We start from the raw sequence: 19653 nt of genomic DNA, 5'->3' as shown, positions 1-19653 counted from the left end.
ATATATACGAGTTGTTTTTAGTGAGACTTTTTGGAAGCTTTTCCAGTGGGATTTTGCAGTGTAATTTCTCTAAAATCCGAAAGGAATTTATTAAAATCACAAGCTTGATGGGTAACCCATGGACAATTGAAGCACCCTAAGGGATTTTCAGGGTCTTAAATCCATATATACAGTAAAAAAAACAGCTTAAATAATGCAAATCAAGATTTCACCTCAAATTTTTCCGCTGGATTCTGGCACGAGAAACTCCAAAAAGTCACACTAAAGACAACTCCTCTCTCTCTCTCTCTCTCTCTCTCTATATATATATATATATATATATATATATATATATAGATATAGATATAGATATATATCTATCGTGTCATCTCATAAGCTTTTTTTTATGAGTCAATATCTAGGACATACGTGAAAAATATATATTACATATAGGAAATTCCATTTTCTTTGGATTGGTTTAGACAAGACAGTCGATACCTCATTCCAAATGATTTGAGCATCTATAAAAGTTATAAATTCTTTCACCTCAAATGAGAATAGGATTTTTTTACCAAGGAAAACAAAATTGTCAATTTTAACTAATTTCAAAACCCATTGTTTTATGTCTATTATAATTTGAATCTTTATCATTAATGAGATGATAACCACTAACTATTAATCACAACCTAGTGAACAATATAATATAATAACGAGAATAGTAGACTGGGTATACACAAAATTGATGTATGCAACCCCCTTGTTTGTGTGACAACATGGCCCCTCCATTCAACCATTCGATTGTTTCATCTATAAAGGTGTACATATCCAACCCCCCTTCGAGTTCAAATGTATGGCCTCCAAGGAGGAGCACATGTTCTTGGAAAGTAGAATGAAGTAAGTGAATCCAATGAGGAATATCTCATGATTGAACGGAGATAGACCCTATAAGGATATTTATGGTAGTCTTGGCATTGTATCATACCTCTTAAAATTGTCATTGTCTATATATATATATATATATATATGGCGAACTCTGTGCTCTAGATCCTGACCACATACTTCTAGGGCACCTACAGATCGAGACTGTGGTTTGGCACCTTTTCTACCTCCTTGACTGACTGCTGCTCACTACTGACACCGTCCGTTTTTCTGGCACCTGGGGCATACATCGACACACTTGTCTGGGCAACTATCGATTAGCGCGAATTTTGTGCGTACCTCCTTTCGTTGTCTGTCGGCTGAGATGGAGGTCAATATGGTTGATTACTTTGTGGATCCTTATGATTTTGTGCCTACCTGGATGGTTTCTCCTCCACATATGTCGGTCACCTCCTCAAACATCTCTCTGCAGCTCCCTTCGACATTGGCGGGTGACCCTAGGGTTTTCTCGACACCCATATTTTCTCATCCCTGTGCCCCGACTTAGAATTTTTTGCCGCATGTCATTCCATCTTCATCATTGATGTCGGTTTCTGGTTCACCGAATGCATCTTATTACTTATTAGGCTTTGAATATTCACAACCCTCTCTGAATTCTCTTCAATTTTTTGCCTCCTGCCTGCACCTATCCTCATCCTCCTTCTCACCGGATCTCACGGATATTCCCTCCTCTGCGGTACCTTTCCCATCTCTCCCACTAGATCTGGGCCCCCATTCCCCCCTCACATTGGTTCATTCCACCCTTGTTCCCCCTCCTCTAGTTACCAACCCTTCCTCATCTAGTTTTTTTGAAGGCTCCTCACTTCCGCCACCTGATTTTGGAGAAGGACCTAGGGCGAGTACATGACATGTTATTGCCTCCCATCCCCTTGTTATCCCATCTACTAGCAAGGTAACCAAGACTATTAAGAAGTTCAAAGGAATCAAGGTTGAGTGCAAGAATATTTCACTTACTTTTGGTGATGACCTTCAAATGGGTGACATGCTTGACACCGTTGATAGGTTATTGGTCGGTTGAGTCCGGGGACAATCTTATACTGCTGCTCGACTGAGACAATAGATTTTGGAAATATGGGGCCAAGTGTTAGAATATGTTCCTTCTGTGGTTACTTTATACCGCGGTTGGTTCACCCTCTGTTTCTAGTGCCGTGAATACATCCCCTGGGTCCTATCAAATTACTGGCATATAGAGCTCGCTTCAGTATTACTGAAGAGATGGAGTACTCTCCCAATCTGGGTTCATTTTCCTGGACTTCCTCTTCATTTCTGGTTTGAGGACATCTTTAAGCGCATTGGTAATGCATTGGGGACCTTTATGGACTATGATAAATCATATATTGTCATTGGGAATATGGCAATGGATCACATCCTAGTGCACTTGGATATGCGAGAAGGTTTGGAGGAAAACCTACAAATTCATTGGAGGAACACATGCCACATTCAGATACTCGATTATGAGGGGGTACCCTACAGATGTCGTCGGTGTCATAAAATTGGGCACCTGTACAAGGATTTCCCTCTGCTCGCTTTCAGTTCTGCTTCTGTTTCTCGGCCTAATCACATTGATGTGGATATTCCAATAGGTTCACTAGGCAAGAGACCTTTGTGGGGCATCGTCAAAATACATGTTCTTAGATGCAGGGACCGAACAAGGAACATGTTCGCCATCCCTCTCCTCGCATCACCAGATCACATGCATCTGCGACAGCCATCACTTCAGGTATTTCCTATTCTACTCTCCCTCTTTTTACTCCCTCTATTTCTGTATCTCATCTATGTGCATCCATTTCACATTTCATCTCTACACATGCTTTTGTCCATCCCCTCTTACATGCTCCCTGATATCCTCTCCCCCCACTTTCTCTGTTACCCCTCCCTTCATCCTTGATGTCCCTCTCTTTGCACCCTCTTTTGAGCCTTCTTATGATTCCTGACTAAGTCATCCTTACCTCCCTCGATCAATGGTCAAATCTTCATCTAAATATTGATGTGGAATTGGTGTTGTTCCCCCCTCCAAGTCTAACAAATCTAAAAGAGGCAGACATTCCCATATCTCGAAGGCTATCATCCAAGATGGAATGGATGTAGCTTATGGCCGACAACTACACATTGATAAGGTATTTAGGCATTGACCTCTCCCTCCCTGGTTCTCCATGAAGTGTTTATCCTTCAACTATCGTGGGATGGATTTCCCCGCCCAAAAACTAGCCTGCAAGAGACTTCTTGAACTGGAGAAGATGGACATCATTTACCTACAGGAAACTTTTGCACTTATTGACCAGATCATCCCCACGCTCGAAGTACTTGTATCATGTTGGCACTTTCATGCATTTGATGTCTGAGGACGATCAGGAGGCATTACATTAGGTTATAACCCTCAGACTATAAAGCTGCACAATAATTTTGTTTTTTTGGGGGGGGGGATGGTATTATCAGGGTAGACATATTTTCCTCTTATCTTGGGAGGGATTTGAGATTGATCAATATCTATGGTCCCTAAATTAACCGGGCTACTTTTTGGGAAAACCTTCTCAATACTTCTTACATGCAAGCTTGCAACATCATCCTTGGAGGCGATCTTAATTTCTCTAATGGCCATGCAGAATCTTGGGCTCATAATGCCCAGATTGATCCTTTATCTGATCCCATAAGTTTACTATTGGAGGATCATCACCTTATTGATATTCCTATGGCTCGGCTCCAACCTACCTGGCGTAATCGGAGGACTGGAGAGGCTATGCTTTCCAGAAGGTTCGACCAGTTCCTTGTCAAAGGAGCTCTCCTAGGTCGATTATCTTTGTACAGGCAATGGGTGCATTCGGGTGGCTTATCTGATCACTCTCCTATATACCTTGAATTTTCAAGTGCATATCGCAAGCCAAAAGCCCCTTTTAAGTTCAACTCGACCTGGCTCAAGGATGAAGGGTATACCAATGTGGTCACTAGTTATTGGAAAGCTCATCCCCCTACTCCTGGACAGATACTCACTGAATCTTTTGCTAAAAAGATGCTCTGTCTCAAACACAAAACAATCGACTAGGCCAGAGAAAAAAGAGCAAGGGATGAACACCTCCTAAAAGATATCGAAATAGAACTTGAAAATCGGGTTGGCGCGGGGGATTTGAATCTGATGAAGCAAAAGATCGTCTTATCAAACTTGAAGCAGAGCGGAACAAAATTCTAAAGGACAGAGAGGAAACCTAGAGACTTAGGAGTCGTGCTATTTAGCTACAATATGGGGATGATAATACAAAGTTTTATCATCTGTTTGCAAATGGTCGACGAGCCATTAATACTATCTGGAACTTGGAGGATGATACTGGACACTGGGTAAATAATTTCAATCAACTGGTTACTCTCAATACCACTCATTTTAGTCGGCTATACAAAGCACAACAGGAAGATACTCTTGTTGAGATCATCAAGGTGACAGGGTTGTTTCCTATATTTTTCAATCATGAAGTTGCAGAGGATCTCGTTCAACCTGTAACTACGGGTAAACTGGAAGGCACTCTCAAATGGTTCAATAAAGACAAGATCCCTGGACCGGACGGATGGCCAGTAGAATTTTACCTTGCCTTTTTTGAAGTTATGGGTAATGATCTACTTTAGTTTATTGAATAATGTCAAGTTAGTGGTCATATGTATGATGCATTTAATTCTACCTTTATTGCTCTCATACCCAAATCTGATGCCCCTCATACATTCAATGACTTTCGACCCATCTCTCTCTACAATTGTATATATAAGATCATTGCCAAGATTATTGTCAATCGCCTTAAACCTATTTTATCTGAGCATATCTCTCCATAACAATTTTCTTTCTTCAACCACCGACAGATCCACGAAGTTGTTAGTACAGCTCAAGAGTTCCTTCACTCCATCAAGATCAAGAGGGTAAAACGTATGATACTCAAGATCGATTTAGCAAAGGCATTTGATTGTACTAGCTGGCTTTACCTGAGAATGATTTTGACTCGCTTGGGCTTTCCCTTAGCTTTCATCCAATGGATCATGTGTTGTATTACCAATGTTTCATATAGTGTACTTATCAATTGATCTTTCTCATCCTTCTTTCATGTTGATCGAGGCCTCATACAAGGTTGTCCACTCTCACCTCTACTTTTCTTGCTGGTCATGGAAGGATTAAGTCGATACATATTTGAGGATAAGAGGCAGGAAAGACTACAAGGTATTAAGATCACTAACAGTTGCATCCTTACCCATCTCCTCTTCGTTGACGATGTTCTCATATTTCTCAATGGATCAATTGGAGACACTACAACTTTTTCTTTTATCCTCAGATCTTTCTATTTTTCCACAGAAATGGAATGTAATAAACTTAAATCAACCATGATTATTATTTATTGTTCTCTAAATGGAATTCACACAACACATCAGTGATTTCCTTATACTATCCTCCCATTTGATGATGGACTTAAATACCTGAGATTTAGACTCAATCCAGTACAATATAAGATAGGTTATTGGGTATGGCTTGTGACAAAAATTGAAAGGTGTCTGAATATCTGGCATCACAGATGGCTCTCTAGGGCTGGACAACTCACTCTTATCAAATATGTATTGGAAACTACACTGACGTACTGAATGTCCTTGGCATGGATTCCAAGGAAAATATTGCATAGAATACAACAATTATGTTGCAGATTCTTATGGAAAGGGAAACAAGAAGGCCATACATATGCTTGGGTTAGATGGGATATTATTGCACTTCCAAATAAATGGGGCATGAAAAATTTAGATGCCTTTGCTAAAGCATTAGCAGCCAAAATGGGATGGAATGTTCTTACATATAGTAATCTATGGTCTGAAGTGGTCATACAGAAGTATATTCCCCCCCTCCATACTCTTGATCCAATCAAGCAACCAAATTGGAACAATACGAATATATCCACGGTTTGGAGAGCGGTACTTAACTCTCTATCATACATCCAGGATGGATTAACGTGGAGCATTGGCAATGGAAACCTAGTACTTATTGGCTTAGATCCTTGGTCTAGTTGTGCGAATGCATTTCAGCTCCCACCAAAACTTCTACACTTCCTCTCGAATGCAGGTATTACTAGACTTTCCCATATAGCTGATCAGGTTAATACCACTATCTTCTATCAAGCCTGGAAATCTGCAGACCTACTAGGCATACCTCACAACTGGCTCAATGTTTAGCAGACCTATATTAGTGCTCTCATAGAATCACATGTCCGGATCACTAAGGGAGAGGATGAGCTCATCTGGGCTCACTCACAGCATGGTACCTATTCTCCTAAGGAAGGATACCCACTCATCTACTCTACTCATAAGCCCCCTATTTCTGATTGGTGGTGGCATGCTCTCTGGAAGCTGAAGGCACCTCCCAGAGCTAAACTATTCATGTGGTGTATACTCCGCAACAAAGCACCCACAGGGGACAATCTAAAAAAGTGTGCATATCTCAGACCAACATGGTGTATACTTTGCAAACATGCATCAGAATCTATTGGACATTTATTTCTACTATGCCCTATTACTATTGCATTATGGAACAATGTACTTGAAAATCTACACCTTCACAATAGATGTCATGGTGCTAATATATTGGAAGCATGGCAATCGTGGTGGTCTATCGCACACTCTCCTAAGATTAGGAACCTCCCTCTCCTGATTTGTTGGTGCATTTGGGTGCAGAGAAATAAACTTATATTTTCCGATATTGCCCCACATTGGCCACATGCAACACACATCTCATTTCTATTTATAACAGTATTCTGGAAGATGATCACCCTCACACAGATCGCAATATAACTATTGAGACTATCAACAGGAATATCCCTTGGGAATACTTCGACGGTTCTACACAACAACATGGATGTGGTGGGGAGTGTTTCTTCATATCACTGAAAATCATTCCTATAAGGTTCTGAGATGGGATTGGGGGATGGAGCCAATAATTTTGTTGAACTCATTACACTCAGACATTTACTATATTTTGTACTTGATAAGGGTTGTTGTCACATACAATTTTTTGACGATTCCAAACTTATCATAAATTGGTTTAACCAACAATTTGCATGTCATGTGCACACACTCTGGAACATTTTGAATGAGACTATGCTACTAAAATCTCAATTCGATTATATCTCTTGATATCATATATACAGGGAGTGAAACCAGGTTTCTGACAGATTATCCCAGGAGGCCACGCACTAGCCACGGGGGCCCTAGATGATCTAGGAGCAGACAGAGCAGGAATTCTACAGATATTTTAATAGGCCATATGATGACCAACAGCAAAATGGGGTTGACAGGCCCTGATTATATGTCTTTACTTGACTTATGATTGTGATCATAATTTTCTTTGTTATTCATGTATATAATTTATATTTGAGAGACATATCATATATAAGTTTATTAGTCTCCCAACCTGGGATATTACTAACCACATCACATAGACAATGGCAAAAAATACCCTTATAACATATGCTTTCAAGCATCTACAACATGTTATTTTCAACTTATTAATGAAAATTACGATTTTTCCTTAGGGATATATATATGTTGTGTTTGTGTGTGTGTGTTGTGGTCTGCAACCAACCACAATTATAGATAAGTTTCACTTTAACTATGATTTCATGTTGCAATAGCAAGAAATGATCGAGGCGTGCAACATGAGCATGCAAACCTATGTCGACATGGTTCATTATAAAAATATGAAGATGCAAAATAGTTCATGTAATAAACCCTATTCACCAGATGAGTTGTGCATTGACTTCACGCAAATGGGAATTGAAAAAAAAAATCCAACTTAGATGGTTTCCCACATGAATTTCGTAAGGCCACATGGAACTTGGTGGTTTCCTGTAACTAACCCCAACGGGGCCCATAAACTCTTGTCGTTTCATATCCTAGGGTTAGGGTTTTGGTTATTTAGGGTTTTCTCATGTTTTTTAATAATAAATAGGCCCTTGAGCCTCATTATAACATAGTTCAGAGGCATGTATCCGCCACATTTCTTCTCAGAGATAAGCTACCATCACCCAAGCTAGTCTTATTTCCATTCTGTTTGTAAGCATATTTCAGTATTTGATATTAATGAAATGAAATGTTATTTATGTTGCATCTTTGTATTTACGGATATATTTGTAATTTGCTACGTTCATGTTTCAATTCAGATCAGTGGTATCGAAGCAGTCTACTCTTTCTCTATTTTTCTTTGCATGTCCCCAACGAGGTCAGGATATAAGGAGTTAGGGCTTGAACTAGTCGAACCTTTGCAAGACCAACCTCGCAAATCCTGACAACCTCCCATGGCAGAAGAAAATAAAGACGAGGGGGCAGGAGATCCTATCAAAATCTTGCTCGAATAAGCCCTCAAGAAACAAAGGAATGCGATGATGGAAAACTTTGCCCAGATCCTTCAGCGACTACCCAAGGGCGACACATCTACTTCCAGCAACTACTCTGGAAGTGCCACACCCTTTAAGGTACAAATTAACTTTGACATTCCCATATTTGAGGGTCAGATAGAAGTGAATGTTGTAGATAAATGGTTAAATATGTTAGAAGGATATTTTTTTGTTCATGATTTTTCCAGGATGAGATGGAGTTCCTAGACATCTCCTCGCTCAGAACGACGTACCGATATGTTGTCAAGATTGAGTAGAAGCTTAAACAAAAAAAGCGAGACTTTGGCCTTGCAAATTTGAAGAAAGGGAAAGGCACCCCCAAACCGCAGAGCAAAGGGAAAAGCTAAGGCAAGGCGACCCAGGATAATCCATCGAAGCCACAAGCAAATAACAACACCACGAAGGCAAATAAGGACACGGGAAAGTGGTGTGAGTTCCATAAGAGCTCCACTCACAACACAAGTGAGTGTTGGACCAAACAGTCACTAGTGGCCAAGCTAAAGGCTTCTGAGTCCGATGCATGTTCCGAATCTAAGTCAGAACCCAACAAGGGGAATGATAAAGGGAAGAAGATCATTGACACGGAGCTTAGTGCCACTGTGGCCACCACTAAGATCCAGAAGATTGAGCCTGAAGATCCAAAAAGAGGGTGAGCACCTATTCCACTCACAGATGTGGGTGAAAGGTTCTTCACCGCAGTTCATTGTCTATAGCGGGAGCCAAAAGAACCTCATTTCAACAGAGGTTGTGAAGCAGCTGGGCCTACCGACTACAACACATCCGCAATCGTACACCATCGGGTGGCTTCACCAAGGATGAGATCTCCACCTCAACCAATAGTGTTTCCTTCCCTACAACATCAAGCCCTTCATGGATGAGGTATTGTGTGATGTTGCTCCTCTTCAAGTTTGTGATGTATTATTAGGACAACCATACTTATGGAAGAGACATGTTGTATATGATTCTAGACCTCTCTTTGTTATTATTTCTTTGGGTACCAAGTTATACAGGATACTGGAGGTAGCCCCATCTACCACCATCTCTTTGATCTATGCTAGGCAATGCAATAAGGTCATCTCCCAAACTGGGAAATTTGTTTTCTTTCTGATTCGCTCTCAAAGTAAGGGGAAGGTCGTAGCCACGTTCATGGCCCCCAGGAAGGGTTCCTCCAAGCCGCAAAAGCAGGTGGATGTGGTCGTGGAAGAATACAACGACATCTTCTCCTCACCCACAAGGTTACCCTTTCATTGTCAGGTCAAGCATTCAATCGATCTAACTACCGAAGCACCTCTGCCCAACGGGCCGATATATTGCTACTACATTCTGGAAAATGAAGAGATCAACCAAAAAATCTAGGAGTTGTTGCGAAAAGGGCACATCCAACTAAGTTCCTCGCCTTGTGGGAACCCGATTATACTGGTACAGAAGAAGGACAGAACCTGGAGGCTATGCATTGATTATTGAGAATTAAACAAAATGATTGTCAGGAATAGGTATCCAATCACACAGATTGATGACCTATTGGACCAACTCAAGGGGGCAAGTATTTCAGCGAGATCGATCTAAAGTCTAGTTATCACCAGGTTTCGATAGAGCCCATAGATGTATGGAAGACTGCCTTTAAATCCAAGGAAGGCCTTTTTGAATGGTTGGTTATGCCCTTCCGGTTGACAAATTCCCCCGCTAATTTTATGAGGCTAATGGATGACATCTTGCAGCCCTTCACCAACTCATTCGTGCTGGTTTATCTGGACGACATCCTCATGTTAAAAAAGAGTTGGGAAGAACACTTACAACACATTCGTTAGGTCCTTCAAACCCTTCGGCAGCACAAACCGTGCCAAATTGGAGAAATGCACCTTTGGCATGAGCCAGGTCTAATACTTGGGGTACATCATAGATGAGTGTGGCATGCATGTGGACCTAACCAAGATCCGAGTAATTCAGGATTAGCTGGTCCCGACCACTCTAACAGAGCTTTTTGGGCCTTGCAATCTTTTATCAGAGGTTCGTGTTGGGATTCCCCCCACATCACTTGGAATTTGAGTCAAATTAATAAGGGTGAGGCGAAAGAAAAATTTTCTCGGTTCGAGTCGAAACAGAAGGCGTTCAGTGAGTTGAAGCACCGCCTCTGCTATGCACCGATGCTTACACTCCCAGACCTACAACAACCATTTGAAATCGAGACAGACGCCTCAGACTATGCTATTGGTGCAGTCCTCACCCAACACAGGCATCCAGTGGCCTATCATAGTGAGACACTTTCTGATACAATTCGGAAGTACCCCACCTATGATAAAGAAATGTATTCCATCATGTAGGCTTGCCGATAGTGGAAGCACTACATTCTGGGGAAGGAGACGGTCATCCACACCGATCACCAACCTCTTCAGTTTATACAGACACAAGGGAAGTTACAAAACAATCGCTATCAGAAGTGGTCTATATATCTGCAACAATTTCACTTGAACATTAAATACAAAAAGGGAAACACCAATCAATATGCAAACTACCTCAGCCAACCCCCAGTTGTAGCACTGACTACTGTTCTCAACTCTTGTGGTTGCGAGACCTCTAAATGGTCGCAATTATACAAAAATGATCTAGAGTTTGCCTCCATATACCAGATGCTAATAGATGGGAAGCAAGTTCCTGATTTCCACATCAAGGATGCATTATTATGCTACCTGGGCCACATTTATGTTCCTGCAAGCGAGCGTGCCAAATTGATTTAGGATGCACACTATAGTCGGATCACAGGACACTTTGGGGTGGAGAAAATTGTGTTTATACTACAAAAGTACTTCTATTGGCCTAAACTCTGACTCTATGTTGGGAAATATATCAGATCCTGCACTGCCTTCAGCATCGCGAAGACATCCATCAAGAAGCAAGGCCTGTACACTCCTTGCCTACTCCCTGCCAACCGTGGGAATCCATCTCCATGGACTATATGTCTAGCCTCCCTTCTACCAAACATGGTAATGACTATGTATTTGTGCTCATGGACAAATTTTCTAAGATGGCTATATTGGCAGCCTGAAAGAAGAGTATCATAGAAGAGGACACTGCCAAACTCTTCTTTACACGAGTATGGGTACATTTTGGTATCCTAAAGACCATTATATTAGATCGGGATAGTAGGTTCCTGAGCACATTCTGGTCAAGCCTTTGGACATTATTAGACACCAAGCTCACAAAATCGACTGTGTTCCATACCTAGACTGATGGCGAGATGGAGGTCTTCAACAGGATGATAGTGCACATACTCCGCCTGTACAACTCCTAGCATCCTCGAACTTGGGATGAGAATCTTACATATGTGAATCACATTTATAATAGAGCTCTCCATAGGTCGACTGGTTGCAGTCCCTTTCAAGTGGGTCTAGGATTTCAACCGTTGTGTCTGATTGATGTTGCCATGCCTCAAGTGACTACACAGACAAAATCCACACATGTATCTTTCGAGGCGGATAAAGTGACCATATTTATTGAATGCATCCAACACATCCACCAGCAAGTTCATGACATCCTAGAGAAGTCAAATGTGAAGTACAAGCAGTGACCTGATCAAAGTCGGGTGCCACACAAGTTTTAGGTGGACGAAAAAGTCAAGTTGCATTTGCAAAATGAACGCCTTACCAGAGCCCATCGGAAGCTTAGACCACTCCGATATTGTCCTTACACTATTACCAAGGCTGTGGGAGACAATGCTTTTGAGCTCAACATTTCCCCATTCCTTGGTCTGCACCCAGTGTTCAATGTGGACCGCCTTCGACCATACTTCCCACCATTACTAGACACATCATACATTGTAGAACAACTCACACCAACAAGAGTTAAATCTAGACTGCATGGAAAAACCCACAACTAATTGGATTATGGACACACAGGTCAAAAACACTCACCAACAGAAAGATCCAACTATATTGGGTTGTCAAAGCTGGCCAACTCCTGCACCAAGGCAAGTGGCTCACCAGGGACCAAGTTCAACAGAAATTTCCTCACCTCATGGAGGCTCTGCACGCAATGGGGACCATTTCTTCCTAAGGGGGGAGGAATGATCTAGGTGGATATTGGTGGCCACCCACCTATTCCACCTAGACCTCCAGTCAGTTTCAATTGTTTCCTTGTTTATTCCACCTTCTACTATTTTTAGCAGTTTTTCGAGTCCTAAACTTCTAGAGTAGTTGTGACCCCCTAAACGATGTTTTTTTTAGGTCTATTGCAGGACCATAATTGTACTGGCCTATAGAAAATCTTGTAGTAGTCGGAGAGACCTTTCCAACAAGGTATTGTATGCGCCAAACAGAGATAATATGACCAAGTTACGACCCTGAGAAGTTGGCTGCCCAACTAACCCGAGTGGGGCCCATAAACTCTTGGCGTTTCATCTCTTGGGGTTAGGGTTTGGGTTGTTTAGGGTTTTTTTATGTTTTTCAATAATAAATAGGTCCTTGAACCTCATTGTAACACAGTTCAGAGGCATGTAGCTACCACATCCCTTCTCAGAGATAAGTTACCATCGCCCGAGCTAGTCTTATTTCCATTCTGTTTGTAAGCATATTTCAGTATTTGATATTAATGAAATGAAGTATTATTTTTGTTGCATCTTTGAATTTATGGATATATCTGTAATCTATTGTGTTCCTGTGTAAATTCAGATCAAATTTACTAAGTAAATTGGGTGACACAAACCATGTCACACAAGTTAACATCATCCAAGTTGTTTGTCGATGTGGAATTTCAAATTTTCTCAATTTAATCAAGGCAAAATCAAATTGAGAATTTCTTACTGCATTTTTCAACACCCCCTCTCAAAAATAAAGGGATTATCAACCACCCCTATGCTGCACCTGTGGAACTTGAAATTCCCTCGTCATAAGGATTTCGTCAAAATATCATCATGTTGTTCCTTTGTCGGAATGTACTGTAACAACATTATCCACCTCTGCACATAGTCCCATAAATGGTGATACCAGATATATATGTGCTTGGATCGATCGTGAAAAACAGGATTTTCAAAGAGCTTGTTGCAACTTTAATTATCACAGTAGATCACAGTTGGATCCATCACGTGACCAAACAATCCAACAAGTATCTTTCTCATCCATATCGCCTCACATGTTGCTTGACTGGCAGCCATGTATTATGTTTCTGTCAAGCAGAGTGCCACATATCTTTGCTTCCTGCTATACCAAGAAATTGATGCGTACCCAACACTAAAAATTCCACTTGATGTACTCTTTCAATCTTATGAACTCCCCGCCCAATCTGCGTTTGTGAAGCCACATAGTTTCACTCCCTTTGTTCGTCTATACAATAGTCCAAACTGTGTAGTGCCTCTCGAGTACCGTAGAACATGCTTAGCTGCCCTCCAAAATAATTTGGTTGGCCTAACCATAGCTTGGATTAGCTGGTTAACTGCATAACAAATATCTAGTCGTGTGTTTCCAAGATGCATTAGAAAACCCACCAATTGTTGGTAAACAATAGCATCCACTTCCTCACCTGAAGTGACATCCGTCTTCCTCAAGGTGGTCGTTAGAAGTGTCTCCATGGGTTTGCAACTACCCATGAAAAATCTATGAAGTATCTCATTGGGCTACTTTCCGTGAGAGAAACAGTTCCCCATCACCTTTCCATACTTCCAATCTGAGGAAGTAGTGCATGAGACCCATGTCCTTCATTTAAAACTCTCTTGCAAGGTCCTCCTTGCAAGATATGATCAACTACTCATCACCAGCTAAAATCAAGTCATCAACATATAATACAATAATCAACAATTTACCTTCAACCAAGATATGATAGAGGTTTGCATCCGATTCACTTTTGGTGAAGCCCAAATCTGTGAGATAGCTATCGATCCTAGTGTACCAAGCACGGGGTGCTTGGTTGAGATAGTACAACACTCGCTTGAGTTTTCACACATTACTCTCCCGATCAAAAGTCTTGAAGCCTTCTAGATGCTCGATACACAACTCCTCCTAAATAACTCCAATGAGGAATGTTGTTTTCACATCCATCTAGTGGATCTTGCACCCCATCTAGGCAGTCAGATCAAGAATTGATCTAATGGATGAGTACCTTGCTACATGAGTAAAGGTATCCTCATAGTCAATCCCCTTAACTTGAGAGTACCCCTTGGCCACAAATCTGGCCTTGTACTTTTCTATGCTTCTGTTTGCTGCATGCTTTAACTTGAAGGTCCATCTCAAATCCACAACTAATTTATCTGTTGGTCTTGGGACCACTTCCCAAACACTGTTCTTTACAATGGATTCGTATTCCTCCACCATTGCATCAATCCATATAGGTTACTCTACTACTTCCTCGAAAGAGGATGGCTCAGTCTCTACAGGCCCAGTCATTAGAGCCATGTAGTCAGTGTGCCGATCTGGGGACCTTCTTTGCCTTTGCTGATTTGAAGGAGTAACCACATTCTACCTCGCATCCTGCAGAACTCTCTCAGGTTCCCTGGTCATTTTTCTGCCTTCTCTAGATGGTTCTGCTTGAGTGGATGGCTCCACTCTCTTCTCCTCAATTTTTGGTTTCTCCACAACTTCTTAAGGTTCTTACTTTGGGGCTAAAAGAGCATGTTCTGGCGGGATTTGAAACCCCCTCTGAAGAGAGTGTTGTATTTCTTTTTCTTCATTAAATTTTACATCCCTTCGCACAATTGTCATTCTGAGGGATGGCAAGTACACACAGTAATTGTTGGTAGTGTTATAGGTTATTTTTTTTCACCTGATCAATCAACCTCCTAACGGGATCAATCAACATCATATTCCCCCTTTACATCATCATTGCACAAAGCCGTATTCATGACTCTCTCATTCCCCACAGTTTCTGCCTTGAACTGCACCATCTGAGCCAGTTTTAGGACCAATGCACCCTGGCCTCTTGCTGGACAACGTTCACCTAAAGGTTGCTCCATTGTGGCATGTGTTGATCACTTACAAGTTACTCTCTTTTCACCTGCATTGGTTCTAGAAATTCGAGAAAAGAGAGAGATTCCCGAAGCCTCCATTTCCAGAAGCTTTTAGGATCTATTGTAACCATTTACCTCAGATAAAACTTTCGAATCCTATCCTATCCTACCTTGGAGTTTCCATCCCTTATCCTTAGATTTCATCCTCCCATCAAGAGTGGATCTCAATCCTAAGATTGGTAAAAGGATATAAGCTCACAACTTACCTCACTCCTATATATATTTACAACCTTCCATATGCAAGGGGTTGGATTTTGGAGAGTGATTCTACCCTTATGTTGTTGTTGTGAGAGTTATCCATTCATGCATTTAGGGTGATTGTAGGTACACTTTGTCAAAAAGGAAGGACAAGTCAACAACTTGGGGGATCTATTAACACCTGTTTATGGTTGTAACTCACTCCAATTAGATCAATACAAATAGTTCTTTTTCTTTCTGATATGTGATGTCATTATTTCATATATTTCAATATCATGTTGATCTATTGAATAAAGTAGATAAATGATTGTACATAGATATCGTAGTTTCTTAGCTTGTGTTGTCTGGCTGTGCAGGTTCTAATTTTGGAAGCTGGAGCAAGGATTGGAGCATTCAAGCCAAATAAGGGGTGAAACATTCGACACATTCCAAGTAGGTTTCTTCCCTTCATCTACTTACTTTAAGGAAAACATTGCGTCCTTTTTCATTATGTTGTTCTAGGTTATCCACATAACTCAAGGGAGATATTTCTGTCCGCAGTCATAAATCCCGCATAACAAATTGGCGACTCCACTGGGGAACAATTCATTCCCTTAGTGGTTTCCTTGTCCTTAGTTCTTGTTTCACCTCTTTTTTCAGATCTTCATAGTCTCACTCAGTCTTGATCAAACCTAGGAAGACCTTTCATTGAGCTTTAATTGCATTTTATGTGTCAGAAATTGGCTTTCCTTGATCACCACACCTTGTGGTCTAGAGATAGTGCATTTCAATGCACCCTAGCCTTATCTACACTTGCGTTGCATTGTACTATAGCCTTCTCTACACTTGTGTTGCATTGTACCCTGGCCCTTTCAGCACCTGCTATGATCCTGACTTTATGTGAAAAATTGCCTTTTGTGATTTCCTCTCTTATTAAATTTGTTATGCTTGGTCCTCCTTATGTCAATGAGTGTGTCTTGGTCTCTCATAAGCCTCCATTTGGTTTGCTTTTGTTTTTCAGTGCCTTTGATAAGAATTTGTTTAGATTTTCCTTTGTTCTTGTCATTAGGTCATTAGCAAACTAAATTGTTTAGTCATTGAGTGCTTGAAAGAATTATTGTTTTAGTCATCATTCTGAATAATTGTCTTTTATCAATGATTAGACAAATCTCTTAGTTTTCATCTAAAAATTAAGTGGAATCCAAAAGAAAAATCTTATGCATCATGTATTGCATATAGGGCTTTGATTTTGATTGGAAAAGTGAAGTTATAGAGATCGATTGTTGCATCACTTGTTTGTTGCATTATTGATTGATTTCTTCTTCCCCTACTTAGTTAGGCCTTTCATTATTAAAAGGAAAATGAAAAGAGTTCTTTTTGTCATATTAGTTGCATCATAGTTGTGTTTAGGTGACATCAAGTTTTGAGCCTTGAAATAGAAACTTAATTCAAGATCAACTTAAAATTTAATAAATCAACCTAAGGAGCATTTGAAACTTAATGACACACATAGAGGTCTAGGCTAGAGATGTGTTATGACGTATTTAAATGTAGGAGCTATCATTTTTTGTCAGTATTACAATCTAGGGGTGATATCCCGTTCCACGTATGTAAGTGTATAGGATCATACTTTGCGTAACTTCGGGTATATTGGATGGCGCTCCACACATGAAAAGTATATGGGAACACTCTCATCAAACGATTATGCATTAGACAACACTAATACGAAATGAACTCCCATGTACCGTCGAGTATATTTTGGGAGTCCCCTACAGGTTGTTATCCATCCATAGGTACTCAGAACCGCCTTGTATACAATTGATACACCAACACAACATTCGGGGAGATTTCCTGCATGTACGTTAAGTCCTTCGTTCGCCAAGGTGTATATTATAGTTCACGGTTTCTTGGTAAACCTTTATACCTAGTTACCCCTTTGTTTTGTTTGTGTATTTAATTTCTAAAATCAATTAATTGACTGCAAAACAACATCCTTATCATGGAACAACTCCTTAGTGGATCTTAGGTTGAGACTAATGGAAATAGTTCCGGAGTCTACCAATCAAGGGAACCCCTCTGATGGGAATCCTAGTCCTTTTCCTTCTTTTGGAAATATTGGTGCTCCTTATATGGAAATATTGTCCCTTCCCGAATTTACCATTGGTTTTCCAATTTGGTTATTTTCAACCCCTATGGTTTCAAATGTCCAAACTGCTTCTCAACCGAGTTCTCCTCCACCTGAACAATATCAACCTCATGTTGATCCTAAAGTTGACCCTTTTCCTTCTTCACCTATTGTTTCTTCATCCCTTTCTTCCTCTTCGCCTAGTGAAAGTCTTGATTCTAGTAACCAGGAAGCTAAGAAGAAGAAGAAAAGGACGAAGAAGAAGAAGCAAAATAAGCAGGGGGAAACCAAGAAACCATTGCTACAAATGCAACTAGTATGGACAAATCTTCCAATCAACCTCGTAAAGTTAAATTCCCTTGCATGTTATGTAAGGGTGACCACCTTCTTAGAGATTGTCTTGGTATTCCCAAGATATTAGAAGTGTGGTCCACAGGCTCACATCGGCCTTTGTCGTCAACTTCTGGAGATCATGCTAATGAAAAACCCTCAATTGGTGATAGTAAGGTCCATGGGAAAAAGGGTAAATTCAAATTTCCATGTAAGCTATGTGAAAGAAATCATCCTATTCAACTTTGTCCTTATATGGATGAAGCCACAAAAGAGTGGGAAAACCTTACAGCCTCTCAATCTCGTCTTCCGTTTGGTTACCGAAATCTTTCTCCAAATCATCCACTAGTTAATGAAGTGATTGATCAAAATCTGAATCCCATCAATCCTACTATCTCTGGATGTGAATCCCATGAGTCTGTTCCTGAACAACCATTGGTTGAGAAAATGGTTAACCTAATTCCACCTTTAGTCAATCGTACTTTTTCCATAGAGAGTAAGGATCATACCGCTTAGTTTCTTCTTATTTCTTCTGATTCTACCGGATAAGGGGGCATTTCTCTCGTCCCTACGAAACCCCCTCCAACGAAACAAGTCGTTGCCTTTTATTGGAGTCGATTGACAGAACCTCGTCTCCCTTCTTACATGCCTTTTAAGATCATGGTAAAGGCTTATAATAAGGACATCCATCACATTGTTATAGATGAGGGAGATTTTGTTAGTATTCTATCCTCCTTTGCTTGGAAAGCTTTGGGTTCCCCACAGCTTGTGTTCGTTGCTCTGAATTTGTTAGCTTTTAACAGAAGAACTAGTCAACCCTTAAGGATCCTTCCTCAGTTTCCTATTACCTTGGGAGGAAAAACTGTATGTATTGATGTTATGGTTTTCATAGAACCTTTGGACTTCAATTTTATCCTAGGGCAAGACTATGCTTATGCTATGAATGTTGTTGTATCCACACTCTTTCGAGTGATGTGCTTCTCACATGATGGACGAATTGTGGCTATTGATCAACTTTCATTTGTTGGTCCTAAATTGACCGCTAATCATCCTACTTCCCTAAGTGTTCTGAATGTGCAAGTGGTATCTCCAACGCCACAGGTTAATTATGTGGCAACCTATCCCATTCATGTACCTACTACTGAAGATGAGCCTTTCACTATATGCTCAACTTCTTTTGACCTAGATCTGGTAGGTGATATAGTGAATCATTTACTGGGGACATTGGAGTCTGATCTTTCCATTGGATCCCTTGATATATATCCCTTCCAAAGCATTGTTCTCCCGTATGATGCAAACCTCTTGGAAGCCATGGTCTCTTGGAGGCCATGATCTAGTTTTGGAGCAGAGTTCCTTTCCTTGTGCCAAGCTCCTTAAAAAGTGAATCAAGGTTCCCTCGGAAAAGTTCCTTGTTTTGTGTCAAGCTTGTTGAAAAATGAAACAAGGTGTCATGAGCATAATTCTTTTCCCATGTCAAGCTCATTAAAAAATGAAACAAATCCCCTTTCAATTCGAGTCTTTGATTAGATCTCGTAAATTCCCAATTGAGTCTTTCACTTGATCTTGTAAATGAACCTTCATTCCATCAACATGTTAGTACCCAATAGTCTACTTAGGTGCATGAAATGAACCTTGGGGGCATGTACCTCGAATTGAGTCATTATGTTGGGGGCATGCAAACTTATTCCAAGCATATTTTTTCCTCCGTT

This window comes from Pinus tabuliformis, chromosome 3_2 (genome assembly GCF_031772625.1).
Source record: "Pinus tabuliformis cultivar Carrire ecotype Pingquan chromosome 3_2, CPIR1, whole genome shotgun sequence".
Taxonomy (NCBI): domain Eukaryota; kingdom Viridiplantae; phylum Streptophyta; class Pinopsida; order Pinales; family Pinaceae; genus Pinus; species Pinus tabuliformis.
Note: the sequence above shows the minus strand (reverse complement) of the source record.